At 36.8% G+C, this 15,565-nt stretch overlaps 1 protein-coding gene across 17 annotated transcripts in view; it reads left to right on the top strand.

The window, feature by feature from the left end:
* The window catches only part of MGA (MAX dimerization protein MGA), a 209,433-nt gene that overhangs the window by 107,991 nt on the left and 85,877 nt on the right, over positions 1–15,565 (top strand). The gene's annotated exons all lie outside the window — the stretch shown is intronic.

Here is a 15,565-nt window from a genome sequence, read left to right on the forward strand (position 1 = left end):
ATCAGCTAGGAATAAGAAAAGTTTTTATCTTCATTTATTTTTTGTTCTTTGTATTTGGTTTTCTGTAACTTGATATCACTGTGTAGTTTTTTGGAATTTATCCTTGTTCTGCAAGTTTCTGGATCTGTGGTTTGGTGTCTTCCATTAATTTGGAGAAATTATTAATCATCGTTTCAAGTGTTTCTTGTTATTTTTTTCTTCTCTTTCGTATATTCCCATTATGTATATGTTACAGCTTTTGTAGTTGTCCCACAGTTCTTGGATATTCAGTTCTATTCTTTTCAGTTGTCCTTTTTGCTTTTCAGTTTTTAAGTAGTCTGTTGATATATTTGCAAGCTCAGAGATTGTTTTCTTAGCCACGTCTAGTTTACTAATAAACACATCAAAGGCATTCTTCATTTTCTTTACCATGTTTTTGATCTCAGCATCTCTTTTAGTTCTTTCTTGATATTTTAATCTCTGCTTACATTGCTTATCTGTTCTTGTATGCTATCTACTTTATCCATTAGAGCCTTGGCATATTAACCAGTTTTGAGTTCCAAGTCTGATGATTTCAGTGTTTGCTCTTTTTTTCTTTTTTAAAGTCTTCAGTTTTTTTATTTGCCTTTAGTATGCCTGGTAACTTTTTTCAATAGTTGGACATGATGTGCTTTGTACAAGGAACTGCTTTTAAGTGATGTGGTAAGGTATGCGTGTAGGGGGAGGGGAAGTGTAGTCCTATGATCAGGTCTCAGTTTTTTACTGTGCCTGTGCTTTGGGACTGTGAATGGGACAAGTGCTTTTCATTATCTCCCCCCCCCCCCCCCCACTGTCTTTTAAGTGAGAGAGGATTGCCTAGAGTGGGCTGGAGTTGGGTTTTTCCTTTCCCAGGTCATTTAGGCTCTGACAGAACCCTAGCATATTAGGCTCTGTTTAACTAGTTTCTGCAGAAGTCAGACCTTGTTAAGAACAGAGTGCTCCCTACCTCCACTGCCATCTATGATCTATATAGTGGATGCCATCTGTAATACTCGATTCTCCAATCACACTAATCATCTTGACCACCCAACATAGTTAAAAACAAATTTAACTGTTTCACCACCAGTATTTTTACCCTCGTTATCCAAAAAGCAGTTTAATCTATCCTTGATGGAGATGAAGAATTTATTTGTATAATTACTTTGGTGGCAAAGGTGAGGAATCTGTTAAAAAGCGCCAGGTGTATTTCTTTCTTACAGGCAGCATTTTTTTGGTGTTATATGTGGTTGAACTTATGATATTAATGGACCAAGAAAATGGTTCAGATTCTTGAGTGTATAAATCTTTGTCTCTGAAGAGGGGAAAAAAATCTTGAACTCCATACTCCAAGAAACAGCATTATTTTCATGTTTGAAAATTGGTTTTAAGAATACTGGATAAAGTCTAATCTGTTTTCCCTTTTACAGAAAAAGTGCCAACCTCAAACTTAACCGACTTAAGTCTTTAAAAAAATTGTGTGTGTGTGTGTGTGTGTGTGTGTGTGTGTGTCCACTAAAATATGATTGCTCTATCCTTCCATTTTAATTGTGTTAGGTGTTATTAGTGGGTTCCTTATTTGTAAATTCACTGATGATTATTTCAGGCTTGTTTGTTACTTAGACTTGCTTGTTACTTATACTACTGTTTGACTGTCTCCTCCTACTTTAAACTCTTATTTTTTCTTTATTCACCTGGTTCTCCTAATTCTTGATTTTTCCTTTTTTCAGTCATCTTCACTGGCTCCTTGTGATGTATCAGCTATTTATTAAATGATGGTCTTTCCTAGTATTGTTCTTAGGAGTCTTATAATACTTGATTCTCCAACCACACAATTCTCTGCTCCCAGAGAATATGTAATGTTATTTTGAAAGCTCATAAGCTCTCTAGCTTAGAATTGACTGATTTCTTAGATCCAGACCTCTAGATAACCTGGTTCTTGGAATTCTACTAGCAGTGTTCGTTATTGCCAACTTCAACTGAAATTTTTTCATCTTAAAACCTACTCTTTTGTATTAGCTATCACAGTCATTCAAATTGGAAATCTATGCATTATTTTTGCCTCCCTCCACAAACACATTATATCATTTTACTGTTAATGGACACCTGCATTGTTTCTAGTTTTTGACTATTAATAATAAAACTACTATGAATATTCTTGAACATGACTTGGTGGGCAGGTGTGCTACTTTTTCTTTGTTATATATCTAGGAGTAGAATTATTGGGTCACAGGATTGGTTTTTAATTTTAGTAGATAATGCCAGAATTTTTCAAAATGATTGTACCAATTTATACTTCCTGTTATTTCCACATCTCTATCGACATGTGGTCTTTTTTGTTTTTTGTTATTCTAGTCACAGTAATCTTTTGAGGCAACTAATTACAGTATTGGATGACTGCTTATTTCCTGTAAGTTGAAGTTTGTATCTTTGCTCTCCCTCTTTTATAAGTTTGCCCCCAACCCTTTAAAAAAAGTAATTGTAGTTGTAAAGGGCAGAATTAATCCATAATACCTCTTTGATGTGACTTCCAAACATTTGAGAGAAAATTACTTATATCTCACCAAGAATTCTGTTCTCATTTTTTCAGGCATTATTGAAATGTGATTGAACACCTTCTAGTTTCAGTTACTTTTCCAGGCACCAGCCAAAATAAATTAGCGGATCTTAGAACCTATATAATTCCAAGCTGAGCATTCACAGATCTTTCATGTTTTCCATCTGTGGCATAGTTTTTGTATGCTTTTCCATTTGATTGTCTAATTGAACACTGCTGTGGGTGTACCTGGAGTCAGTGGCACATACATTTTTTTTCCAAGAAGACCCATCAGAATGCATGTGAGTGAGAATGACGTTATTATAGAGAAGAACCACTGTGGTTTGATAGGAAAAAAAAAATTTTGGTCACATATCAAAACTAGACACAGATGAAGAAATAGCTTTGCAAAAATAGTGTTCTACAATCTAGGCTCCTGCTTTTTTATTCTCAACAGTGTACATCCTGTGTCAACGTAGGCATTTTTAAAGGGCTTTGTTAGTATCCATAAAATGTATTATTTTTTGGTCTCTATTGATGGATCTTGAGATTGTTTTAGTTGTTTAGCCATTACAAAAAATGCTTCAGTAAAATTTCTTAAGTACATATACTTGTACACTTTGCAAACACAAGGACTAGTTCTTAGGAATGGAATTGCCTGGCTCAAAGGGTACACAGATTTTAAGTTTTGATTAACAGCCAAATTATATTCCAAAAGTTTATAATCCCCCTATAATGTGTGAGCATACTGGGTTTTATATTACCTCCTCTGCATTCATTGTAGTCTGAAACATCATCCCTACTCCATACCATTTAACTGGTTTCCCAGCAGCTTCTCTCCCCCACCCCTGCAGTCCATGGTCTACTTAGCTGACTGAAATGTTCTTTGAAAAATGTGAACCAGATTATTTATGTCAGTCCCCTCTTAAACCCTTCAGTGGCTTTCTATTGTACTTAAAGGCTTCTTGCCAATCTCTTTGGTCTTACCTTGCATGATACTTTCCAAAGTGAGCTACACTCAAGCATGTAAATATATTCTCACCTTAGTTTGACTTTTTTCTCTTCATAGTGCTTTACCTTTAATGCCTTCAGTACTTTTGCATATTATAATATTGTTGGCGCCCTCTCATCATTCAGGTCTAGTCTGATACTTATTTTGTTTAGTCTATTATCTTATTTTTTTAAATTGAAGTATAGTTGCCACAATATTAATAATCATTTAAGGTGTAGGTGTACAACATAGTGATTCCACATTTATATACATTACAAAATGCTCACCACTGTAAGTGTAGTTACCATCTATTCCCATACCAGGTTGTTACAGTATTATTGACTGTATTCCCCATGCTTTGCCTTTCATCCCTGGAACTTTATGTTGTAAACTGGAGGTTTCTCTCTCTCAATCCCTTTCACTTCTCTCTCTTTTCCCCCTACTCTTCTCCTTTCTGGCAACCATCTTTTTGTTCTCGGTATTTATGAGTCTGTTTCTCCATTATCTTTTAATGAATTTATCTGTTTTGGACTTTAGGGACTATGTAGCATCCATCACTATAATTTGTTGACTAGTGTGTACCCTGATTTTCCCACTAGCTTACAAGCTTTGTGAGAGTGTTTTACTTAGTACTGATTCCTCAATCCTGTGAGAATGATAGCTGACAGGTACTTAATTATTTGAACTTGCATACTTTCACCAAAACCTGAATACTGCCAGTGAAATTTTTTAGAGTTTTAAATATACCATTTATAAATACTCATTTGGTTGTTCATTACCTTGAGTAATTGATAGTAAATCTTTAACTTGTTTAATTTGACATATTTTTGTCTTAAACATTTAAAAAGGCTCTCATTTCCTCTTAAATTATTGTGTGACTTACTAAACTGAAATGTGACACATAACCATATACACATGTAATACATTTCAGAGGAATATATTAATTTGGAGGGGAGAGTACTTTTATTTGGAAATTAAACTTTTCTATTAGTGAGGGATGGTGCTTTTACATTATTCCCTTTCCAGGATCTTCAGTTTCTTTCTACTTCTACCATTTCTTCTTTTTCTTTTTTCTTCTTAAAGACATGAAAAGCATACTTTTTTTTCTTAGTTGTCTTTTTGCATCATGATTTACTTCCCGTCATCGCATTCTTCTATCTATTGCCAACATTCTTGAACAAGTAGTCTCCATCCATTGCCTAGATTTTCTCACTTATTTTTTTCTTAATATTCCCTGTGGTCTACCTACGTAGCCACATTACTGTATTTGTTTTCTCAAAGGTCATAGGTGATCCATTTAATAGGTTTATCATCCTGCTTATTTCCTTATTATAATTACTCTGACATTATTTGACAAAATACTTTATTCCTCTTAAGGTGTTATTCTGACTCTTTATTTGCTCCTTAGAACATAAAATTATGTTTTATTCTAATTCTAGCTATACTGTCACTTTGAGTGTATCTTTCCTTTTGACTCTATGTTCCATCTTACAGTGATGACTTCCAAAAGAGCTCTGTTTTTAAATCATTTAACCAGCTCCATTATTTGTTTATATCAGATTGTCATAGTTTCTTTTGAAGCTCAAAATATGGGAGTCATTCTTGATTATTTTTTCTTTTATTCTATTATATCTCTAAATGTTACTGGTTCTGCTTCTTTGGTATTTCAGATTTGCATCCTTCTTACTCTTTTTTTTTTCTGACTTGATGACATTTTATTTAACACAATACATCCAAAATATTACCATTTCAGAAAATAATACAAAATTTGTTAATGAGATTATATTTGTTAATGAGATTATTTCATATTCCTTTTTTTACAGTCTTTGGAACCTAGCATTTATTTATTTATTTATTAAAGATTAACATATTTAATTATAAAAATATCAAGTCTTTTATTTTTAAAGCTCTCCATACTTTCTTTTTTGTATCATTAATATACACTTACCTGAACAACATTCTGGTTACTAGACTTCCCCCATTATCAAGTCCCCACCACATACCCCATTACAGTCACTGTCTATCAGTGTAGTAACATGCTATAGAATCACTACTTGTGTTCTTTGTGTTACATTGCCTTCCCCGTGCCCCCCCCCCAACATTATGTCTGCTAATTGTTATGCCCCCTTTTTTTCCAGATCCTCTGCCCATTTTTTAATTGGATTATTTGCTTTTTGTTTGTTGAGGTGCATGAGCTCTTAATATATTTTGGATGTCAACCCTTTATTGGACATGTCATTTATGAATATATTCTCCCATACTGTAGGATGCCTTTTTGTCCTACTCATGGTGTCCTTTGCTGTACAGAAGCTCCTTAGTTAGATATAGTCCCACTTGTTCATTTTTGCTCTTGTTTCCTTGCCCGGGGAGATATGTTCATGAAGAAGTTGCTCATGTTTATGTCCAAGAGATTTTTGCCTATGTTTTTTCCTAAGAATTTTATGGTTTCATGACTTCACTCAGGTCTTTGATCCATTTTGAGTTTATTTTTGTGTATGGAGTTAGACAGTAATCCAGTTTCATTCTCTTACATGTAGCTGTCCAGTTTTGCCAACACCAGCTGTTGAAGAGGCTGTCATTTCCCCATTGTATATCCATGGCTACTTTATCACATATTAATTGACCATATATGTTTGGGTTAATGTTTGGAATCTCTATTCTGTTCCACTGTTCTATGGGTCTGTTCTTGTGCCAGTACCAAATTGTCTTGATTATTACTGTGGCATTGTAGTAGAGCTTGAAGTTGGGAAGCGAGATCCCCCCTGCTTTATTCTTCCTTCTCAGTTTTGCTTTGGCTATTTGGGGTCTTTTGTGCTTCCATATGAATTTTAGAACTATTCCAGTTCGTTGAAGAATGCTGTGGATATTTTGATAGGGATTGCATTGAATCTGTAGATTGCTTTAGGCAGGATGGCCATTTTGACAGTACTAATTCTTCCTAGCCAAGAGCATGGGATGAGTTTCCATTTGTTAGTGTCCTGTTTAATTTCTCTTAGGAGTGTCTTGTAGTTTTCAGGGTATAGGTCTTTCACTTCCTTGGTTAGGTTTATTCCTAGGTGTTTTTTTTTGTTGTTGTTGTTATCATTTATCTACAATTACATGAAGAACATTATGTTTACTAGGCTCTCCCCTACCCCAAGTCCCCCCAACAAACCCCATTACAGTCACTGTCTGTCAGCATAGTAAGATGTTGTAGAATCACTACTTGTCTTCCCTGTGTTGCAAAGCCCTCCCCTTTCCCCCACCCCCCACATTATACATGCTAATCATAATACCCCCTTTCTTCTTTCCTACCCTTATCCCTCCCTACCCTCCCATTCTCCCCAGTCTCTTTCCCTTTGGTAACTGTTAGTCCATTCTTAGGTTCTGTGATTCTGCTGCTGCTGTTTTGTTCCTTCGGTTTTTCTTTTGTTCTTATACTCCACAGATGAGTGAAATCATTTGGTATTTGTCTTTCTCCGCTTGGCTTATTTCACTGAGCATAATACCCTCTAGCTCCATCCATGTTGTTGCAAATGGTAGGATTTGTTTTCTTCTTATGGCTGAATAATATTCCATTGTGTATATGTACCACATCTTCTTTATCCATTCATCTACTGATGGACACGTAGGTTGCTTCCATTTCTTGGCTATTGTAAATAGTGCAGCGATAAACATAGGGGTGCATCTGTCTTTTTCAAACTGGAGTGCTGCATTCTTGGGGTAAATTCCTAGGAGTGGAATTCCTGGGTCAAATGGTATTTCTATTTTGAGCATTCTGAGGAACCTCCATACTGCTTTCTACAATGGTTGAACTAATTTACATTCCCACCAGCAGTGTAGGAGGGTTCCCCTTTCTCCACAACCTCACCAACATTTGTTGTTGTTTGTGTTTGGGATGGTGGCCATCCTTACTGGTGTGAGGTGATATCTCATTGTGGTTTTAATTTGCATTTCTCTGATGACAAGCGATGTGGAGCATCTTTTCATGTGTCTGTTGGCCATCTGAATTTCTTCTTTGGAGAACTGTCTGTTCAGCTCCTCTGCCCATTTTTAAATTGGATTATTTGCTTTTTGTTTGTTGAGGAGCGTGAGCTCTTTATATATTTTGGATGTCAACCCTTTATCGGATCTGTCATTTACTAAAATATTCTCCCATACTGTAGGGTACCTTTTTGTTCTATTGATGGTGTCCTTTGCTGTACAGAAGCTTTTCAGCTTTATATAGTCCCACTTCTTCATTTTTGCTTTTGTTTTCCTTGCCCAGGGAGATATATTCATGAAGAAGTCGCTAGTGTTCACATCCAAGAGATTTTTGCCTATGTTTTTTTCTAAGAGTTTTATGGTTTCATCACTTACGTTCAGGTCTTTGATCCATTTTGAATTTACTTTTGTGTATGGGGTTAGACAGTGATCCAGTTTCTTTCTCTTACATGTAGCTGTCCAGTTCTGCCAGTACCATCTGTTGAAGAGACTGTCATTTCCCCATTGTATGTCCATGGCTCCTTTATCGAATATTAATTGACTGTATATGTTTGGGTTAATGTCTGGACTCTCTAAGCTGTTCCACTGGTCTGTGGCTCTATTCTTGTGCCAGTACCAAATTGTCTTGATTACTGTGGCTTTGTAGTAGAGCTTGAAGTTGGGGAGTGAGATCCCCGCCACTTTATTCTTCTTTCTCAGGATTGCTTTTGCTATTCGGGGTCTTTGCTGTTTCCATATGAATTTTTGAACTATTTGTTCCAATTCATTGAAGAATGTTGTTGGTAATTTGATAGGGATTGCATCAAATCTGTATATTGCTTTGGGCAGGATGGCCATTTTGACAATATTAATTCTTCCTAGCCAAGAGCATGGGATGAGTTTCCATTTATTAGTGTCCTCTTTAATTTCTCTTAAGAGTGTCTTATAATTTTCAGGGTATAATTTTCAGGTCTTTCAGTTCTTTGGTTAGGTTTATTCCTAGGTATTTTATTCTTTTTGATGCAGTTGTGAATGGAATTGTTTTCCTGATTTCTCTTTCTATTGGCTCATTGTTAGTGTATAGGAAAGCCACAGATTTCTGTGTGTTAATTTTGTATCCTGGAACTTTGCTGTATTCTGATATCAGTTCTAGTAGTTTTGGAGTGGAGTGTTTCGGGTTTTTTATGTACAATATCATGTCATCTGCAAATAGTGACAGTTTAACTTGTTCTTTACCAATCTGGATTCCTTGTATTTCTTTGTTTTGTCCAATTGCTGTGGCTAGGACCTCCAGTACTATGTTAAATAACAATGGGGAGAGTGGGCATCCTTGTCTCATGTTCCTGATCTAAGGGGAAAAGCTTTCGGCTTCTTGCTGTTCAGTATGATGTTGGCTGTGGGTTTGTCATATATGGCCTTTATTATGTTGAGGTACTTGTCCTCTATTCACATTTTGTTGAGAATTTTTATCATGAATGGATGTTGAATTTTGTAGAATCCTTTTTCAGCATCTGTGGTGATGATCATGTGGTTTGTCTTTTTTGTTGATGTGGTAGATGATGTTGATGGATTTTTGAATGTTGTACCATCCCTGCATCCCTGGGTTGAATCCCACTTGATCATGGTGTATGATCCTCTTGACGTATTTTTGAATTCAGTTTGCTAATATTTTGTTGAGTATTTTTGCATCTATGTTCATCAGCGATAATGGTCTGTAGTTTTCTTTTTTTTGTGGTGTCTTTCCCTGATTTTGGTATTAGAGTGACGCTGGCTTCATAGAAAGAGTTTGGGAGTATTCCTTCCTCTTCTGTTTTTTGGAAAACTTCAAGGAGAATGGGTATTATGTCTTCCCTAAATGTCTGATAAAATTTAGTGGTGAATCCATCTGGTTCAGGGGATTTGTTCTTGGGTAGTTTTTTGATTACCAATTCAATTTTGTTGCTGGTAATTGGTCTGTTTAGATAACTCTTTCTTCCTTGGTGAGTCTTGGAAGGTTGTATTTTTCTAGGAAGTTGTCCATTTCTTCAAGGTTATCCAGTTTGTTAGCATATAGATTTTCATAGAAATCTCTAATAATTCTTTGTATTTCTGTGGGGTCTGTTGAGATTTTTCCTTTCTCATTTCTGATTCTGTTTATGTGTGTAGGCTCTCTTTCTTTCTTAATAAGTCTGGCTAGGGGCTTATCTATTTTGTTTATTTTCTCAAAGAATCTGCTCTTGGTTTCATGGATGTTTTCTATTGTCATGTTCTTCTCAATTTTATTTATTTCTTCTCTGATCTTTATTATTTCCCTCCTTCTGCTGACTTTAGGCCTCATTTGTTCTTCTTTTTCCAATTTCAATAATTGTGACGTTAAGACTATTCATTTGGGATTGTTCTTCCTTCTTTAAATAGGCCTGTATTGCTATATACTTTCCTCATAGAACTGCCTTCACTGTGTCCCACAGAAGTTGGGGCTTTGTGCTGTTGTTATCATTTGTCTGCATATATTACTTGATCTCTGTTTTAATTTGGTCATTGATCCATTGATTATTTAGAAACATGTTGTTAACCCTCCTTGTGTTTGTGAGCCTTTTTGTTTTCTTTGTACAATTTATTTCTAGTATTATATCTTTGTGATCTGAGAAGTTGGTTGGTAGAATTTCAGTCATTTTGAATGTACTGAGGCTCTTTTTGTGGCCTAGTGTGTGGTCTATTCTGGAAAATATTCTGTGTGCACTTGAGGAGAGTGTGTATCCTCCTGCTTTTGGGTGTAGAGTTCTATAGATGTCTGTTAGGTCCATCTGTTCTAATGTGTTGTTCAGTGCCTCTGTGTCCTTATTTATTTTCTGTCCTGTTGATCTCTCCTTTGGAGTGAGTGGTGTGTTGAAGTCTCCAAAAATGAGTGCATTACATTCTATTTCCTCCTTTAATTCTGATAGTAATTGTTTCACATATGTCGGTGCTCCTGTGTTGGTTGCATAGATATTTATAATGGTTATATCCTCTTGTTGGACTGACCCCTTTATCATTATGTAATGTACTTCTTTGTCTCGTTACTTTCTTTGTTTTGAAGTATATTTTGTCTGATACAAGTACTGCAATACCTGCCTTTTTCTCTGTATTGTTTTCATGAAATATCTTTTTCCATCCCCTGACTTTTAGTCTGTGTATGTTTTTGAGTTTGCAGTGAGTCTCTTGTAGGCAGCATATATATAGATGGGTCTTGCTTTTTTATCCATTCTATTACTCTGTGTCTTTTGATTGGTTCATTCAGTCCATTTACATTTAGGGTTATTATGGATAGATATGTACTTATTGCCATTGCAGGCTTTGGATTCGTGGTTACCAAAGGTTCAAGCATAGCTTCTTTACTATTTAACAGTCTAATAACTTAACTCACTTCCTATGCTATTATAAACACAGTATGATGATTCTTTATCTCTCTCCCTTTTTTTTTCGTCCTCCACTGTTTATATGTTAGGTGTTTTATTCTGTACTCTTTGTGTTTCCCTGGACTGATTTTGTGGATAGCTGATTTTATTTTGAATTTAGTTACTATTTGGTTGGTCTACTTTCTTTGCTGTGGTTTTATTTTCTCTGGTGATATCTATTTAGCCTTAGGATCACTTCTGTCTAGAGCAGTCCCTTAAAATACAGTGTAGAGATGGTGTGTGGGAGGTAAATTCCCTTAACTTTTGCCAGTCTGGAATTGTTTAATCCATCTTTGAAATTTAAATGATAATGTTGGTGGATACAGTACTCTTGGTTTGAGGCCCTCCTGTTCCATTGCACTGAATATATCATGCCATTCCCTTCTGGCCTTTAAGGTTTCAGCTGAGATGTCTGATAGCCTGATGGGCTTTCCTTTGTAGGTGGTCTTTTTTCTCTCTCTGGCTGCTTTTAGTACTCTGTCTTTGTCTTTAATCTTTGTGATTTTAATTATTATATGTCTTGGTGTTGTCCTCCTTGGGTCCCTTGTCATTGGGAGATCTGTGGACTTCCATGGTCTGAGCGACTATTTCCTTTCCCAGCTTGATGAAGTTTTCATCAATTATTTCTTCAAAGGCACTTTCTATCTCTTCTTCTCTGTCTTCTTTTGCTGGTACCCCTATAATGCAAATATTGTTCCATTTGGATTGGTCACACAGTTCTCTTAATATTCTTTCATTCCTGGAGATTGTTGTATCCCTCTCTGCCCCAGCTTCTCTGTGTTCCTGTTCTCTGATTTCTATTCCATTAACAGTGTCTTGCACCTCATCCAGTCTGCTCTTAAATCCTTTCATTGTTTCTTTTCTGTTATCTTCCACCTGAATTCATCCCTTAGCTCTTGCATATTTCTCTGTAGCTCTATCAGCATGCTTATGACTTTTATTTTGAATTCTTTTTCAGGAAGATGGGTGATTTCAGTCTCACCAGGCCCTCTCTCTGGTGTTTGAGATATTTTGGACTGAACAAGGTTCTTCTGCCTTTTCATGGCGATGGGAGTGGTTGCCGGCGAGTGGCGTGTATGTCCTGCTTGCTGGTTGCTTTGCCTATCTCCACTGCCTGTGCCAGACAGCTGCACACAGGGAGCAACCTCTGGGTCAATTCCCTGAGCTACCGTGGGCAGGGTGGCCCTTGGGGTGGCCTAGGGCACTGGTGTGGGTCACTGGCGGGCGTCGTGTGTTCTGCCACGAGAACGTAGCCCCTTCATGCTTTCTGTACTCTGTGCCCATCTCTGCTGCCTGTGCAGAGCAACTGCACACAGGGAGCAGCCTCTGGGTTAATCCCCGGTGCTGCCATGTGTGGGGTAGCCCTTGGGATGGCCTAGGGCTCTCGCCGAGGTTGCAGGTGAGCAACGCGTATTCGCTGGGATAACAGAGCCCCTTCGTACTTCCAGGACTCTGCGCCAGTGTCCTCTGTCTGTGTCAGTCAGCAGTGCACAGGGGCAGCCTCTGGGTCTGGGCCCATTTGGCGCGCACAGGTATAAGCCTCTGTGTGGTTGCTGTGGGCAATGCTGCTCCGTAGCTGTTCTGCAGCAATGGCAGGTCAGGCGGTTTGCTTGCAGTGCTGGTTGGGAGGGAATGAACTGCAGGCTGTTTATTGCCGTGAGGGTCTGCAGTGCTGTGTTGCCACTCGGGGGGTTAAGCCGCCTGAAGTTAACAGCCTGCTGGGCTGAGTGTGCCAGGACGATTTTGTCCACCTGTTAAACACGTTTAGGACTTTTAAAGCACCTGCTTTTCTTTTGTCCCAGGGCAGCCAGCTGTGGGAACCTGTTTACCGTCTTAGTCTCGGATTTTGCTTTTCCATTCCTCTAATATCCAGTGTAGTATGCAGTGTGTCTGTGTTCCCGATGCAGATTACTAGGGCTGGTTATTTAGCAGTCCCGTGCTTCCACTCCCTCCCCACTCTGATTCTTTTCTCCTGCCGGTGAGCTCGCATGGGGGGAGTGCTTGGGTCCCACCAGGTCACGGCTTTGTATCTTACCCTTTTCCATGAGATGCTGAGTTCTCACAGATATAGATGTAGCCTGCCTGGTGTAATGTATCTTCTGGTCACTCTTTTAAGAATAGTTGTATTTGATGTATTTTCAAAATATATATGGTTTTGGGAAGAGATTTCTTCCACCCTACTCATGCCGCCATCTTGAGAATCTCACATCCTTCTTATTCTTAAAATCACTCTTTTTCAGATTCTCAATAAAATCTGTGAAGTGTTCTGTGTTTGATGTTTTTGGATTTATATTACTTGTGAGTTTCATCTGTGTTGTTGCAGATTGTTTTGTTTTCATTGCTGAACAATATTTTACTTGTTTTAATTAATGGCATTTTGATAGTTTTCTGTTTTAAGTAGTGCAGTGGCCATACATGCAGTTAAGAATGTTCTAGTTTTGTTTCCATGTGGGGTGCATTTCAGTTGAGTGTATAACTGCAAGTGGAATTGCTAAATTGTTATGGTATACATGTATTCAGCTTTAGTAGATATACTCACATAGGTTTTCAAAGTGGTTTTACCAACTTTTATATTATCAGTGAGTTAAGAGTTGAGGTTTTTTTGCATCCTTAAGTACCAGAACTTAGTACTTTTTTTATTTTCCATTCTAGCCATTCTGGTGAATGTGTGGTGGCAAAATTCTATGCGTTTTTGAAGGTTACGGTAAAATACACATAATAAGAAATTTACAATTTTAACCATTTTAAGTGTATACCATTGATTGGCATTAAGAACATTCACTATGTTTGTGACCATCCCTTGTATCCATTTCTGGACCTTTCCTTCATCCCAGATAGTACCCATTAAATAATAACTTCCTGTCTTTGCCCCTAGTAACCTCTATTCTATTTCTCTCTCTGTGAATTTGCCTATTCTAAAGGAGAATCATAAAAGAACATACACTTTTGTGTGTGCCTTTTCTCATGTAATATGTCTTCAAGGTTCATCTGTATTTTGTAGCAGGTATCAGTACTTAATTTCTTTTATGACTAATATTCCATTGTATGTATATATCACATTTTGTTTGTCCATTCACCTACTAGTAGACACTGGGCTGTTGCCACCTTCTGGCTCTTGTGGATATTGAGGGTGTGAACATGAGTTTACAAATATCTCTCTGAGGCTCTGCTTTCAATTCTTTTGGATATTTTTCCACAAGTGGAATTTCTGGATCATATAGAAATTCTGTTTTTAAATTTGAAGGCACCATACTCCTTTCCATAGTGGTCGCACTCTTTTACATTCCCAAGAACAGTGCACAGAGGTTCTAGTTTCTCTACATCCTTGCCAAAACTTGTTACTTTCTTTTCTTTCTGGTAATAGCCACCTGATCGGTATAAAGTGATGTCGTGGTTTTGATTTGTATTTTCGTAATGCCTCATGATATTGAGCATCTTTTCATCTGCTAATTGTCTGTTTAAAAATTTTTGTTGTTGGTTTGTGGGAGTTCTTTATATACTCCAGATGTCAATCCATTATTAAAACACGATTTAAAAAATTTTAGTTTCTGTTGCTTGAGCTTTTGTTGTCCTACTTAAGGAACCATCACCAAGCCCACAGTGAGAAAGATTTTCCCATAAAAATTAGGTAGTTTTAGCTCTTAAACTTAGGGCTTTGATCCATTTTGAGTAGTATTTAGTATGTTATAAGGATCCAACTTTGTTTTCATGTGGATACCCAGTGTACCTAGAACTATTGTTGGAGTCTTTTCCCTGTTAAATGGTGTTGGCACTCATGTTGGAAATCAGTTGACCATATAAGTAAGCTTTGTTTCTAGGCTCTCTATTTTATTCCATTGTTCTGTATGTCTATTTTTAACCTGGTACCACTGTGTTTCGATTATTATAGCTTTGTAGTATGTTTTTAAATTGAGAAGTGTGAGTCTGCCAACTTTTTCCTTACTTTTCAGGATTGTTTTGGCTGTCTGGGATCTCATGAAATTCCTTATGAATTTTAGTATCAGTTTTTCTACTTCTGCAAAAAAACACCATTGGGATTTTGATAAAGATTACACTGAATCTGTATTTTTTCGGGTAGTGTTGTTACCTTAACAATATTGTCTTGCAATCTGTGAATATGAGATATATCTATTTACTTAGGTCCTTTTCTTTCAGTAATACTGTATAATTTTCAATATAAGAGTCTTTACATCCTTGGTTAAATCTGTTCTTATGTATTCTTTTTGATGCTATTGTAAATTGAATGGTTTTCTTAATTTCCTTTTTGAAAAGAAAATTACCATTTCATATTGTGTATCAGGTTAGTGTACAGAAATACACAGATGACCCTTGAATAACATGGGTTTGAACTATATGGCTTCACTTACATGTGAATTTTTTTCAATATAGTTTTTTGGAGATTTGTGCCAATCTGAAAAAACATTTTCTTTCATCTAGTTTTATTGTAAGAATGTAGTATGTAATACATGTATAAAATATGTGTTAATTGACACATAGACTTCCTGGTCAGTAGTATGCTATTAGTAGTTAAGTTTTTGGGGAGCCAAAAGTTACATGTGGGTTTTGAATGTGTGTGTGGATCAGTTCTAACCCCATCCCATCCCCACACCTTTTTCAAGGTTCGACTATTATTGATTCTTGTATGTTGGTTTTGTATCTTGCAGCTTTGACAAATTTATTAACTGATTG

The sequence above is a fragment of the Manis pentadactyla genome, chromosome 11 (assembly GCF_030020395.1).
Source record: "Manis pentadactyla isolate mManPen7 chromosome 11, mManPen7.hap1, whole genome shotgun sequence".
Taxonomy (NCBI): Eukaryota; Metazoa; Chordata; class Mammalia; order Pholidota; family Manidae; genus Manis; species Manis pentadactyla.